At 39.5% G+C, this 14622-nt stretch overlaps 1 long non-coding RNA gene across 1 annotated transcript; it reads right to left on the reverse strand.

Moving 5' to 3' along the window:
• Positions 1–812: 812 nt before the first annotated feature.
• Positions 813–14040, reverse strand: LOC123939737. The gene is made up of 3 exons (XR_006817962.1): positions 13952–14040; positions 1255–1317; positions 813–916 (listed from the first exon to the last, which is right to left on the reverse strand). It is a non-coding gene; the product is annotated as an uncharacterized LOC123939737 (long non-coding RNA).
• Positions 14041–14622: the final 582 nt, after the last annotated feature.

Genomic DNA, 14622 nt, shown 5'->3' on the forward strand with positions numbered 1-14622 from the left:
AAAAAGGTAAAGAAAAAAATGAGTGAAACTAACTTAAAAACCATTTCTTATTTAGCACAGTATATGCAAAGTATCATTTCAACATGTAATTGATATAAAAGTTGTTAATAAGATATTTTACATCCCTTTTTTATGTCCTGAGTTTTTAAAATATGTTTGTATTTGACACTTAACTACATATACATCTCAATTCAAATTATCCACATTTCAAATGCTCAGCAAATGCTCAGCTTAGCTCATATGTGGCCCATGGCTACCTTATTGGTCAGCACAAAATTAACCCTTTCTTACTTAGTTTTGTCATTAAGAGAAATTTTCTTAGGTTTATTTATTTTCTAATCAGTAATCCCACAGACCATCTGTGTAAAAAAAAAAACAAAACACCTTCACTCTCGTATTCACTAAAAGTTATCTGACTGATGAGAACACAATTTAGATAATATTTGAACACCAAGTTTAGAAATTATATAATAACTACATGTTGCCTACTGACAATTTAAAACAGAGTATCATTATTTTTAAGTTTTACCCACCTGCACACACAAAAAAGAGGTCTGTTTAAAATGGAACACTTTGGGTGCCTGGGTGGCTCAGTGGGTTAAGCTTCTGCCTTCAGCTCAGGTCATGATCCCAGGGTCCTGGGATGTAGGCCCACATGGGGCTCTCTGCTCAGCAGGGTACCTGCTTTCCCTTCTCTCTGCCTACTTGTGATATCTCTCTCTCTGTCAAATAAATACATTTTTAAAAAATCTTAAAAAATTAAAAAATAAAATGGAACACTTTGTATGATTACTAACAATTAGGGTCTAGGGCTTTTCCCACCTTGATGAAACAGTAACTCCAGATCCAGTTAAAGAACAGCACTGTATCCTTAGCTTGAGAAGCAGAGCCAAGGGCTGGGTACATTCAGGATACCCTGTGCCAGTGGGGAAAAATACCAGAAAACCTGAATTGGAGATGTGACCCAAAGGTTACAAGCATTAATTCCAGCCCCCCCTGGGAGAGCTGAATCTCAGCTCTAGGGAGGCCTAGCTGTGTGATCTTCAGCAAGTTACTTAACCTTTCTGAGCTTTGGTCTCATTGTCTGAAAACAGAAATAATCAGTGTTGATTCTTAAGTAGGTTCTTTAGAAAATTAAATGCCAAATCTATCATCAAGACTTAATAAAAAATTATGCTTTTCTGATATGCAGAGAGGAGGTAAGAGGGACCTAAGCAATGTGGAAGAAGGTGGACTTCTGTGTGAAATGCTCACCTGGCATAGAGCAGCCAACTCAGGGTTTCATGTGATCTTGGGAGGTTGTGGGGTCTGGTGCAGCTGGAAGACAGAGAGAATAGATGTGTTAAGTAAGCGATAGCACAACTTCTAACGATAAACTAGTCCAACGAAATGATTTACAACATTGTGCCATAAAAACAGAGAGTAAACTCTGTCATGTGGAAAGAGGAGATATTTCATTAAAAAAAAAACAAAAAACTTTTATGGTGGGGAAACCAAGAATGTATTTTACTATCTTTTATGACTAATTTTGTCATAATAAAGAAAAAACAATGCTCTTTACCCACGTCTTCCATTACATTTTGCAGCATGTGGTTGAAAGCATTACTTCTGATATGTATGTTCTTCTTCTTCTTCTTTTTTTTTTTTTAAGACTTTATTTATTTGACAGAGAGAGAGAGCCAGAGAGCACAAGTCGGGGAATGGCAGAGGGAGAGGAGAGAATCAGGCTCTGCTCTGATCATCAGGACCTGAGCTGAAGGCAGATGTTTAACCATCTGAGCCATGCAGGCATCCCTGATATGTATGTTCTTAAATTTTAAAGTGCTCTGCTGTCATATGACATTTGAAACTCAAAGAACATTAAAAAATTAGGTTAAATTAGTGATATGGTAGGCTTGGTTTGTTTCTCTACAGATTTTTAACATTGAAAATACATCCTACGATAAGGAAAATAGTGAAGCAAGGTGTCTAGAGAGAACATGGCCCTCTTTTACAATCCACAGTTTTCTGCATGGCTCAATAGCACATGTATTGGAGGATGGAGAATTATGAAATAATATAACTTGACATGATGTGATCTCAGAAACAAGATACTTTGTATATTGAATGTAAGTTCTGAAGCAGACTAATAGGTTAGCATTAGGATATCCAAAAAAGCCAGATTATTCTTCAACTTCTAACATAAATCTTTCCATAGAAAAGATTTTGCTTTTTTCTTTTAATAGAAGCCCTCTACTGGAAGGAAAAGCAAAAGGGTCTTTATCCTTCCAACAAGAGCTAAGCACACTTTATATTTGAATGATCTGAAGAAGTCAAGGATATCTTATTGGTTAAAATTTGTTGAATACTAAACAGAGAACAGAGGGAGTTAGTAAATTGTAGACTACTGTTTCACTTACTGTTACAGAATTTTCTCACAAAAAATTAGTTTTCAAGCACATTGTCTTTTCTGTTGAAATACTGAATAGTAAGACCAATGAGTAGTCCTGCTGGATTTTCTTCAGCAGAGTTCTAGAGACATCTGAAGTTTTCTCAGTGAAATTAGAAAGGAGTGATATACAAGGTATTTTCAGAGAACTAAGTATAAAAATCATATAGGAAATAAAAATCACTATTTTATCACTGCATTTTAAGAGATATTTTTTCTCTGGAAAATCTCAAACATACACATAGGTACAGAGAATAGTAAAATGAACTTTCCCATTCTCATCACCCAATTTTATTATTGGCATTATTAGCGTTTTGCCAACTTTCTTTCACTCTCATCTAACATCCTCTTGTTTTGTTTGTTTTTATTTTTATTTTTTTTTAAGAGAGAGAGCATGAGAGCGGGTGAGGGGCAGAAGGAGCAGGAAAGAGAGAATCTTTTTTTTTTTTTTTTAAGATTCTATTTATTTATTTGACACACAGAGAGAGATCACAAGTAGACAAGAGGCAGGCAGAGAAAAGGGGAGGCAGGCTCCCTGCTGACCAGAGAGCCTGATGGGGGTGGTGGGGTGGGAGTATGGGGACGTGGGTGGTGTGTGGGGGGGTGGAGTGAGTGCTCTCTTCAGAACCCAACTCTGGTAGCCCTCTGACCTTGGACTTCCAACCTCCAGAATTGTGAGAAAGTAAATTTCTGTTGTTTATAAGCCACCCAATCTATGGTAGTTTGTTATGGCAGCCGGAGCAGGCTAATACAGCAAGGGAAGATGGGAGGTGAGCCCCGGGGGGATGCAGATCAGAAAAGGGCAAAGTCAGAGAGAGTTATCTGTGAACAAATAGGCTGGTGATCAGCATAACGATCTTGCCATTATCACCCTTAACACAACTACCAATATTTTTAAATATAATCTATTATCCAGAAAAAAACCTGTATGTGTTAAGCCTTGACATGTAGGGGTTTATTACCCAAACCAGTTTAGCTTATCCTAAAATTGTTTATGACTTAGGTATGTTACTACTTCTCCCTGGCCAAAGGCTATCTGAAAACACCCACACATGTATTCATTCATTCATTCAGAACACGGAGTGAGCATCTGCTGTGTATCAGAGAGCACAACCAGGTCCTACAGGTGCAGTGATGGATGAGAGCCCAGCCATTTGCCTTCTTTCTTCTCTTCAACATGTCTTTATTGGGATCAACCATGTGCCTGGCATTGTGCTGGAGCTTTGGCCACAGTGGGGAGTCAAAGCAGATGTGGTCACTGCCTTCATGGAACTTGTCATCTAGTGAGGAAGACAACATTAAATGTGTGATTCTCCACGTGTGTCAAGTGATCCATCAGGGTTTATGTGATACCATGACCATGCAAAACAGGGGAATTGGCCAGCCAGTTCAGAGGGCACTGAATGTTGTTCTGAAGGAAAGGGAGGGAGGGGAGGAGCATTTCCAGAAGCAGGAGCAGCCCATTCAATGTCAAAGACCAGTGGAGTGCCATGAACGAGACTGTAGGGACAGCTAGGAATCAAACCATCCTTTTAAGGATTTGGTCTCTGTCCTAAGAGCAAGGGGAGGCCCTCAGTGTGTTTAGCCACATAACATGGTTTATATTTCTGTGGATTCTCATGATCAAGGATGTTTGAACTCACTCCTGTGTTGTGCTGCATATTCTGGGGGTGGGGTGTTGCCAGGGAGAGATTGTTAGTGTAGTCTTGGTTAACTGGTTAAATGTGCTATTTTAATAAAATATTGAAACTCAAACAGATTTAGCAGTTTGGAGATCACTGGGGAGCTGGGCAAGAGCAGTTTCAATGGTGTGGTATGATGAAACCTTTATTAGCCAGCTCAGTAGAGAATGGAAGGCGGTAAATTGGAGGCAGCCAGTATAAGCTACTCTGCTGAGGAATTTTGCTCAAGGGTATGATCACTGGAGTCAGTGGCCAAGGTAGGGAGGGAAAGATCAGATCGCTGGAGGAGAAGAGGTCAGGGAATTTAGAAACAAGGGTATAAAGCATCATCCATGTGAAGATTAAAATCACCAAGAATTACCCAAAGGGAAGTGATGGACAAACTGACAAAGACTGGGGCTAGCATTTTCAAAGAACAAAGGAGAGTGACTGGGGCCTGGGGAAGACTATGATGAGTGGTGGTCTAATGACCTGAGAGTCAGAGCTGGGAGGGAAGCAGCAACAGAAAGAAATGAAGGTATCTTGCACCCTGCCAGCTTCAGTAATATGAGGGAGCAGGAAGACTGCAGAAGAAGCAGGGTCTTCAAGGGAGGGACAGGTTTCTTAGAAAGTGATGGATGAAACCAAGAGCTAGTTCTTTGGAAAGATAAACAAAAATAGGTAAACCTTTAGCCAGACTTAACAAGAAAAAAAAAAAGGAGAGAGAGGACCCATACACACAAAATCAGAAATGAAACAGAAGGAACAGCTGACACCACAAAAATACAAAGGTATAAGAGGCTACTATAAGAAAGTATATGCTAACAAACTGGACAAGAAGAAGAAACAGATAAACTTCTAGGAACACACAATCTTCCAAACCTGAATCAGGAAGAAAGAAAATCAGAACAGACCAACCAGTAATAACAAAATTGAATCAGTAATCAAAAAGTGGTCAACAGGGGCTCCTGGGTGGCTCAGTGGGTTAAGCCGCTGCCTTCGGCTCAGGATCGATCTCAGGGTCCTGGGATCGAGTCCCGCATTGGGCTCTCTGCTCAACAGCGAGCCTGCTTCCCTCTCTCTCTCTCTGCCTGCCTCTCTGTCTACTTGTGATCTCTCTCTGTCAAATAAATAAATAAAATCTTAAAAAAAAAAAAAAAAGTGGTCAACAAACAAAAGTCCAGAGCCAGATGGATTCACAGGTGAATTCAACCAAATATAAAAGAAGAGTCCATGCCTTTTCTCCTCAAGCTATTCAAAAAAATACAAGAGGAAGGAAAACTCCCAAATACATTCTAGTGAGGTCAGCATCACCCTGATACCCAAACCAGACAAATACACTAAAAAAAGAAAAGAAAATTATAAGCCAATATCCCTGATGAACATAGATGCAAAAATCCTCAAAATAGTAGCAAACCTCGTTTAACAATATATTGAAAAGATCATGCACCACCATCAAGTGGAATTTATTCTGGAGATGCAAGTACAGTTCAATAGTCACAAATCAATCAATGTGATATACCACATTATCAAAATGAAGGATAAAAATCATATGATTATCTCAATAGATGCAAAAAAGCATTTGAAGAAATTCAACATCGGTTCATGATAAAAACTCTCAACAGACTGGGTTTAGAGGGAATGAACCTCAACATAATAAAAGCAATATAAGAAACACACAGCTACATCAATGGCGAGAAATTGAGAGCTTTTCTTTTAAGATTGGGAACAAGACAAAGATTCCACTCTCCATATTTTCATTCAGGATAATACGTAAGGCCCTAGCCACAGCAATCAGACCAAAAAACAAAAAACAAAACAAAATAAAAAAAGGAATAAAAGGCATCCATATTGGCATATTGGTAACAAAGAAGTTAAACTGTCACTATTTGTAGATAACATGATAATATACATAGAAAACCCTCAAGATGCCACAAAGCAACTATGAGAACTCATAAATGAATTCAGCAAAGTAGTAGGTCACAAGAGTAATACACAGAGATCGGTTGTGCTTCTACACACTAATAGTGAAGTAGCAGAAAGAGAAATTAAGAAAATACTTCAATTAACAATTGCACCAAAAAGGATGAAATACCTAGGAATAAACTTAACCAAGGAGGTGAAAGACTGGTTTTCTGAAAACTATAAAATTTTGGTAAAAGAAATTGAAGACAGTACAAATGAATGGAAATATGTACCATGCTCATAGGTTGGAAGAATTAATATTGCTAAAATGCCTATAACTACCCAAAGCAACCCATAGATTCAGTGCAGTCCCTATCAAAATACCAAAAGCATTTTTTTTTCCAAAAGCATTCTTCACAAACTAGAACAAATAATAGCAAAATCTATATGGAAACACAAAAGACCATGAATAGCTAAAGCAATCTTGAGAAAGAACAAAGCTTGGAGATATCACAATGCTGGATTTCAAGGTATACTACAAAGCTGCAATTATTAAAACAGTATAGTGTTGGCACAAAAACAGACACACAGATTAATGGAATGGAATAGAGACCCCAGAAATGACCCCATGATCATATGGCCAATTAATCCTTGACAAAGGAGGCAAGAAAATACAATTAGGGGGGTATCTGTGTGGCTCAGTGGGTTGAGTGTCTGACTTCAGCTCAGGTCATGATCTTGGGGTCCTGAGATTGAGCCCCACATTGGGCTCCATGCTCAGCAGGGAGTCTACTTGTCCCTTTCCTGCTGCCCCTCCCCCAGCTCATGCTCTCTGTCTCAAATAAATATATATAAAAAAATTTTTTTTAAGAATATATAATTAGGAAAAGACAGTCTCTTCAATAAATGGTACTGGGAAAACTGAACAGCTACATGCCAAAGAATGAAACTGAAGCACTTTCTTATGTCATCCACAAAAATGAACTCAAGATGGATTACAGACCTAAATGTGAGATCTGAAATCATAAAACTCCTAGAAAAAAACACAGGCAGTAATTTCTTTGACATCAGTCATAGCAACATTTTTCTAGATATCCCTTCTTGGCAAGGGAAGCAAAAGCAAAAATGAACTACTGGGATGACATAGACCCTTGATTTATCAAGGGGTCTGCCTATACTCACTCACAAGACTTCAGTTCCAGGCTTTCTGTCCTCAAAAAAATTAAAAACAGAATTACCTTATGACAATTCCACGACTGGGTATTTACCCAAGGAAAATGAAAACACTAACTCAAAAAGATACATTCACCCCTATGTTTATTGCAGCATTACTTACAATAGCCAAGAGAGGGAAACAACTAAAGTGTCCATCAATAGGCAAACGGATAAAGATGTGGTATTTATATACAGTAGAATATTACTCACCACAAAAAGGAATGAGATCTTGCCACTTGTGACAACATGGGTGGACATAGAGAGTATTACCTTAGGTGAAATAAGTCACATAGAGAAGGACAAATACTATGTGATTTCACTTGTATGTGAAATTTAAAAAATAGAATGAACAAATAAACAAAGAAACAAAAGGCAGAAACAAACTCTTATAAATATAAAGAACAAAAAAGTGGTGGCCGGAGGGGACTGGGGTAGAACATTGGGTAAAATGGGTGAAGGGGTGTGGCAGATACAGGCTTCCAATTATCAAATCAATAAATCATGGGGATAAAAGGTATGGAATAAGGAATATAGTCCATGATATCATTGTTTGGTGACAATGTTATGGAACCTGGACTGGATCCTGGCAGAAGAACCAAGCGACACTCAGAGACTTTGGAGGATCGGAGGTTTATTTAACAACAGTAGGCTCAGACAAGATTATTCTCCAAAGATCTGAGCCCTGAGCACAAGCAGGGAGGGGAATTTACACCCATCTACTTCCACATACTTGATACTTTTGGTGTGCGCAGGAAACAGGGTAGGAAAGAAGAACCTGGAAAGGCTTTGGGACAGGGACTGGAATTCCCTTGCTGGTTTGGTCAGCCATCTTAGAGTACAGTTTTCCTTATCAACAGATGTTAGCTACACTTGTGAGCAGCGTAATGTAGAGACTTGTCAAATAACTAGGCTGTACACCTGACACTGACGTCATACTGTGTGTCAACTACACGTCAATTGAAAAAAAAAGTGAAAGTTTCAAAGATGAGGATGGAGGAAATTTTGTGGGGTAACTACCAGAAGGCAGAGAGGAAGTTCAGAATTTGGGAGGAGTCGGAGAGGAGTGAATAAAAGGAGACATAAAGAACTACTTGGGGTTAGATTTGAGAGAATGTGAGGTGACCTGGAAAGTATGGGTTTCTTATGTTTTCAGACTTAGCGAGGAATGAAGGGCTGGATGAGATTGATGGTTCAGCAACTCGACAGTGGTGGCCAGGCCCTGCCAGTTGAGGCAGGGAGTGGTGCTGGTCTGGATGCTGGAGCTGAGCCTACTAGACCTTCCTGACCGCTGAGTTGTGAGAGTACTTGGGCACCCTCCCACCTGGTCTATGTTCATGAAGCTTGCAGAGGGGAGGTCTGAGCTGAGCTGGAAGGATCTGGAGCATTTTTGTGGTTAGATTCAGGTTTGAGGTTGCACCAGGATTTCAAGGGTAACTCCTTTTACTTTGCATCCACACAGGACCTAACAGCAGGGCTGCAGTGGAGGTGGGAGGGCTCCAGCATTCCCTAAGCTTTATCAAGAGGTCTGTGTGTACCCACTCACAAGACCTCAGTTCCAGACCATCTGTCCGACAGAAACCCAGCACTACAGCTCAGGGCTGTCAAGTGGTTTTGAAAGCAGAAGGTATGGAAATGACCCTAGTCTATATCTTTTATGCTTAAGTTCTAAGCCTATTGTTAGAAAAATTCCGAGTTGGTGTTGTTCAGTGAGGTGTTTAGAGTTCAGTGAGGAATTGCAGGGTACACTAAAATTTCCATCTCATGACTCATGGCAGCTCTAAGACTTTGTACGCGTAAAACCCTGAAAAATATTTTAGAAGAGATCTGGGATGAATAAAACATTTTTCCTTTTTAAAAAATACCTCTTCCATTACTGATTTCTTCTGCATTTTGATAAACTTCTTGAAAATGAAACACTTCTAATGAACTCCAAGCTTTCTCAGATTACCTCCACAGGGGACCAGAACAAGATCAGAAACACAATTATTTTGATTTGAGTGCTTTCTTGAGGAGTTGAACAGTAAGACAAATGGAACAACCATTAATGCATTTTCTTCTATTTTCCATTTAGTGGCAAATATGAAAGGGTGTTGGTGTGGTCTCAAATAATAATATCCACCTGTCTTTTAAAAATATATACAGGTTTATTTTAATATGTATTATTGAATGAGTTTAATTTAATTACTGAATGAAATTAATTATATGAATAAAATATACAGATCAATGAGTTTTGACAAATGTATGCACTCATGTAACCATCACCCAAATCAATATATGCAATACTTCCATGGCCACTGAAAGCTTTCTTGTGCTCTTTTCCAGTCAATATCCCCAGTGAGAGGCAATCATTCTGATTTCTTTTTTTTTTTTTTTTAAAGATTTTATTTACTGGGGCGCCTAGGTGGCTCAGTGGGTTAAAGCCTCTACCTTTGGCTCAGGTCATGATCCCAGGGTCCTGCATTAGGCTCTCTGCTCAGCAGGGAGCCTGCTTCCTTTCCTCTCTCTGCCTGCCTCTCTGCCTATTTGTGATCTCTGTCAAATAAATAAATAAAATCTTAAAAAAAAAAAGATTTTATTTACTTACTTATTTGTCAAAGAGAGAGAGAGAGAGTGAGAGCACAAGCAGGCAGAGCAGCAGGCAGAGGCAGAGAGAGAAGCAGGCTCCCCGCTGAGCAAGGAGCCTGATGGAGGACTGCATCCCAGGACGCTGGAATCACGACCTGAGCCTAAGGCAGCTGCTTAACCAACTGAACCACACAGGTGTCTCCACTCTGATTTCTGTAGATTAATTTTGCCTGTTCTTGAACTTCATATAAACAGAATCGTACAGCTAAGTACTCTTTTGTGTCTGGATTCTTTCGTTCCACATAATGTTTTGAGACTCATTCATGTTGTTGCATGTATCAGTAGTTTTTTTTTTTTTTTTTTTTTTTACAGCTGAGTGGCATTCCATTCTATGAATATACCACTATTCTTCTGTTGATGGACATTTGGGTTATTTCCAGTTTGTGCTATTATACATTAAAAAAATGCAGCTTTGAATATTCATCTACATCTTTTTTTTTAAAAAAGATTTTATTTGTTTGTTTGATGGATGGAGATCACAAGTAGGCAGAGAGGCAGGCAGAGAGAGAGAGGAGGAAGCAGGCTCCCCACTGAGCAGAGAGGGCCTGATGCAGGGCTTGATGCCCAGACCCTGAGACCATGACCTGAGCCAAAGGCAGAGGCCTAGCCCACTGAGCCACCCAGGCGCCCCTCAGCTACATCTTTTTGTAGATATAAATTTTCACTGCTCTTGGGCAAATACCTAGAAACAAAATTGCTGAGTCATAGGGTAGCGGTAAAGTTCGATTTTTACGGCACTGCCTTACTGTTTGGCTGTTCACATCAGCAATGCATGAGAGTTCCAGGTCCTCCACATCCTCACCCAGACTTGAGGTTAACAGTCTTTTTAACCTGAGCTATTCCAGGGGTGTGTAGAGGTATTTTGTTGTAATTTTAACTTGCATTTCTTTTTTTTTTATTTTGGACAGAGAGAGATTACAAGTAGGCAGAGAGGCAGGCAGAGAGAGAGGGGGAAGCAGCTCCCTGCTGAGCAGAGAGCCCGATGTGGGACTCGATCCCAGGACCCTGAGATCATGACCTGGGCCGAAGGCAGCGGCTTAACCCACTGAGCCACCCAGGCGCCCTTAACTTGCATTTCTGATGAGAAACTTTAGGCTAGGCTCCTTCTCATGTTCTAACTGCCTATTTGTAGGTCTTCTTTTGCGAAGTATCTTTTCAATTCCTTTGCCCATTATCCAGCGCTTTAAGCTTTTGTTGAGAATATGGCCTCATCGGGCAGTTTATCTGTTCATGGCTCACGTTCTTTAGGAGAGAAGCTATACTCTGTGCAGACACTGACGCAGCAATGGCAGAAATCAGATAAGCTGGCTAAAAGCATGAAATCTGGATCTTTCCAAACAGTTTAAATTTCCCAGGAAAATTGTAGAAGCAATCATTTTACCTGTAAAAACCTCCATGTGGTATTTCAGTTCTGTTTCAGAACACCAAGAACAATTACTCACTCACTTCAGCATAAAATTAGGGTTGGGGGAAATATCTAAAGGTAGTGTCACAGTCTATATAACATCATTTTTTTTCCTTATGGAGTTATATCTTAAAACATAATTTTATTCAAGGACTATCCAAATTTGTGTCACCATGAACATATGCTAAAAGCTCATTGAAAAGTTTTGCTTTGGGGCGCCTGGGTAGCTCAGTGGGTTAGGCCCCTGCCTTCGGCTCAGGTCATGATCTCAGGGTCCTGGGATCGAGCCCCGCATTGGGTTCTCTGCTCAGTGGAGAGCCTGCTTCCCCCTCCCCACTCTCTGCCTGCCTCTCTACCTACTTGTGATCTCTGTCAAATAAATAAAATCTTTGAAAAAAAAAAAAGAAAAGAAAATGACACAAAGATGTTGTTTCGGAGATAAAATGACCTGTAAGATCGTTTCCAATTCTAAGAGTTTATGACAAGGAAGTACATATAGCAGCAACTCTCCACATATTAATTGCTGAGTAAGTCATTAATACTAATGGTAAACAATAATATACGTTGACTAATTTAACGCATATTCTCAATCACTACTCCACTTTTCTTCCCTTATTGTAAGGCTGGAAAGCCAGGAGTGCTGGGGTGGCTCAGGTGGTTAAATGTCCAACTCTTGATTTTTTGGCTCAGGTCTAGGTCTCAGGGTTGTGAGATCAAGCTCTGTGCTGGGTGTGGAGCCTGTTTAAGATTCTCTCTCTCTCCCTCTCCCCCCACCTTCAAAAAATTAAAAAATAAAATAAAAGCTGGAAAGCCAAATACTTCACCTCTTATTTCTTTTGCATCTAGAAGTGGCTCTGGGACATAATTCTGGCTGATGAAGTATAGACTAAAGACACCAGTGAGGGCACCCTTTCCCAAGCAAAAGTCAGTCTCACTAAAGAAAAAAAAAAAAATTCTTGGGGCGCCTGGGTGGCTCAGTGGATTAAGCCGCTGCCTTCGGCTCAGGTCATGATCTCAGGGTCCTGGGATCGAGCCCGGCATCGGGCTCTCTGCTCCGCGGGGAGCCTGCTTCCTCCTCTCTCTCTGCCTGCCTCTCTGCCTACTTGTGATCTCTCTCTCTGTCAAATAAATAAATAAAATCTTAAAAAAAAAAAAAAAGAAAGAAAAAAAAATTCTTAAGCCCTTCATTTTTCCCCAAGAAGGTGAAAATGCAACTCGAAAATACAGTAGCCATCTCGGGACCATGAGGGAGAGGGTATGAGAACAAAGCTTCATGCTGAAAAAGTTGAGACCAGAAAGAAGACAGTATTGCTCCTGAGGGCATTACTTATCACTGTATTAACCCTAATCTTCCTGTCCCTAGACTTCTTGTATGAAACAATAAACCGCTATCTGATTAAGCTAGTATAGTCTGGTCTTCTGATACTGGCAGAAAAATGTACCTGCCAGCTGATCCACTACTATTTAAAAGAAGGTATCATACCAAACATGGAATTACCCCTTTGTCTTATGCACCAATCTTATGCACATCTTCCTTTTGAGCCCAGCTTTTTTTTTTTTTTTTTTTTGAGCCCAGCTTTTTTAAGGATGTAATTGGTTTTCCTAGAACTCCAAGTATTGAAACATAGTTATACTTTTATTTAGGCAGAAGGGGCTTAACATTTTTTACCATATTATCTACTCTAGGAACCAAATTTAAAAAAAAATAGATAAATCTAGTAATACCTGTTCCAATATTATTTTAGCATTTATGAAAACATATACCAGACATTTTAATTTTTTTTATCAATGATCTCTTCATATGTGTCTATTCTTTGAAAACAAAGGTAAAGTCCCCTTTCAGTGTATGAAATATATATATACTATCATATATGATAGTAGTATGCTAGAACACCATGAAATGGTATAGAACACAATGCAATGGCTTGGCCAATAGGTGAAAACATAAAACATACAGCTCTAAAATACAAGTGTAAATGAAGAGGTCTGGGTGTAGCCTTATAGAACTACAAACATATATGTGGACAAACTTCAGAAAAGTAATCTTGGAAGAAAATATGATCAAATAGGTATTCTTTTAATACAGTATAAACCAGTGGTGAAGAACATGGACTCTAGTTTCCTAGAATCCTACTTTCATAACCTTATTTCCTAGTTTTATAACCTTAGGCAGATGCCTTAGCTCAGGCTGCCATAACAAAATGCTATCAATTGGATGGCTTAGACAACAGAAATTTAGGGGTGCCTGGGTGACTGAGTCAGTTAAGCCACCAACTCTTGATTTCAGCTCAGGTCATGATGTCAGGGTCAGGATCATTCCCCACTTCAGGCTCCAGGCTCAGCAAGGAGTCTGCTGGAGATTCACTCTCTCCCTCACCCTCTGCCCCTCCCCTGCTCTCTCTTTGTCTAAAATAAATAAATAAATAAATAAATAAATCTTAAAAATGAAAAACAACAACAGAAATTTATTTTCTCACAGTTCTGGGAACTGGAAAGTCTGCAATCAAGATGTCAGCAAGGTCAGTGACTGCTAAGGGGGGTCCCCTTGGATTGCAGATGGCCACTTTCATGTTGAGTTCTCACATGGCCTCTTCTCAATGCATGCTTGGGGGCGGGAAGGAGTTTCTCCCATTTCTTATAAGCTACTGATCCTATTGCATTATGGCGCCACCGTTATTTCCATTTAACCTTAATTACCTCCTAAAGCCTTACCTCCAAATACAATCACAGTGAAGGTAAGGGCTTCAACATAGGAATTTGGGGAAGGCGACACAATTCAGTCCCTAGCAGCAGGTTACTCAGAAACTGCCTCTGTCTCTTCAGCTGTAAAAGGAGTTGATAACAGAAAGGGGGTTTTGTTAAGATTAAATGAGTTAATACATGTAAAGCTCTTACAGGATAATTTGGTACCTAGAAAGTGTTATGTAAGTTTTATTATCATTACTGACCATATTTCAGCAAGTTTCTAACAGGGAATTCTAACTTCTCAAAAATATTATTAAAGTGTATATAAATTACTGTTAATCAGGGTTTCTCAACCTCAGTGCTACTGACATATTTGACTTGATAATTCTTTATTGTTGGGGGCTGTCATGTGCACTATAGGAAGTTCAGCAGCAACCATGGCCCCTACCCAATAGATCCCAGCACTCCGATGAGCTGTGACAACCACTAATGTCTCCAGACATTGCCCAACGTCCCCTGCAGGGCAAAACCATTACCTGGTTGAGAACCACTGCTATAAATCTATCCAGGATACAAAAGCAGCTACATATTAAGTCATTTTAACAATATAAGAAATTCTTACAAAATGTAAAGTACAGGAAGCTTTGTCAACAATCCTTTTTTAAAATGGAAGTGTTTCAATATAATTTTGGATCTTT

Source organism: Meles meles, chromosome 4 (genome assembly GCF_922984935.1).
Source record: "Meles meles chromosome 4, mMelMel3.1 paternal haplotype, whole genome shotgun sequence".
In the NCBI taxonomy this organism is placed as follows: Eukaryota; Metazoa; Chordata; class Mammalia; order Carnivora; family Mustelidae; genus Meles; species Meles meles.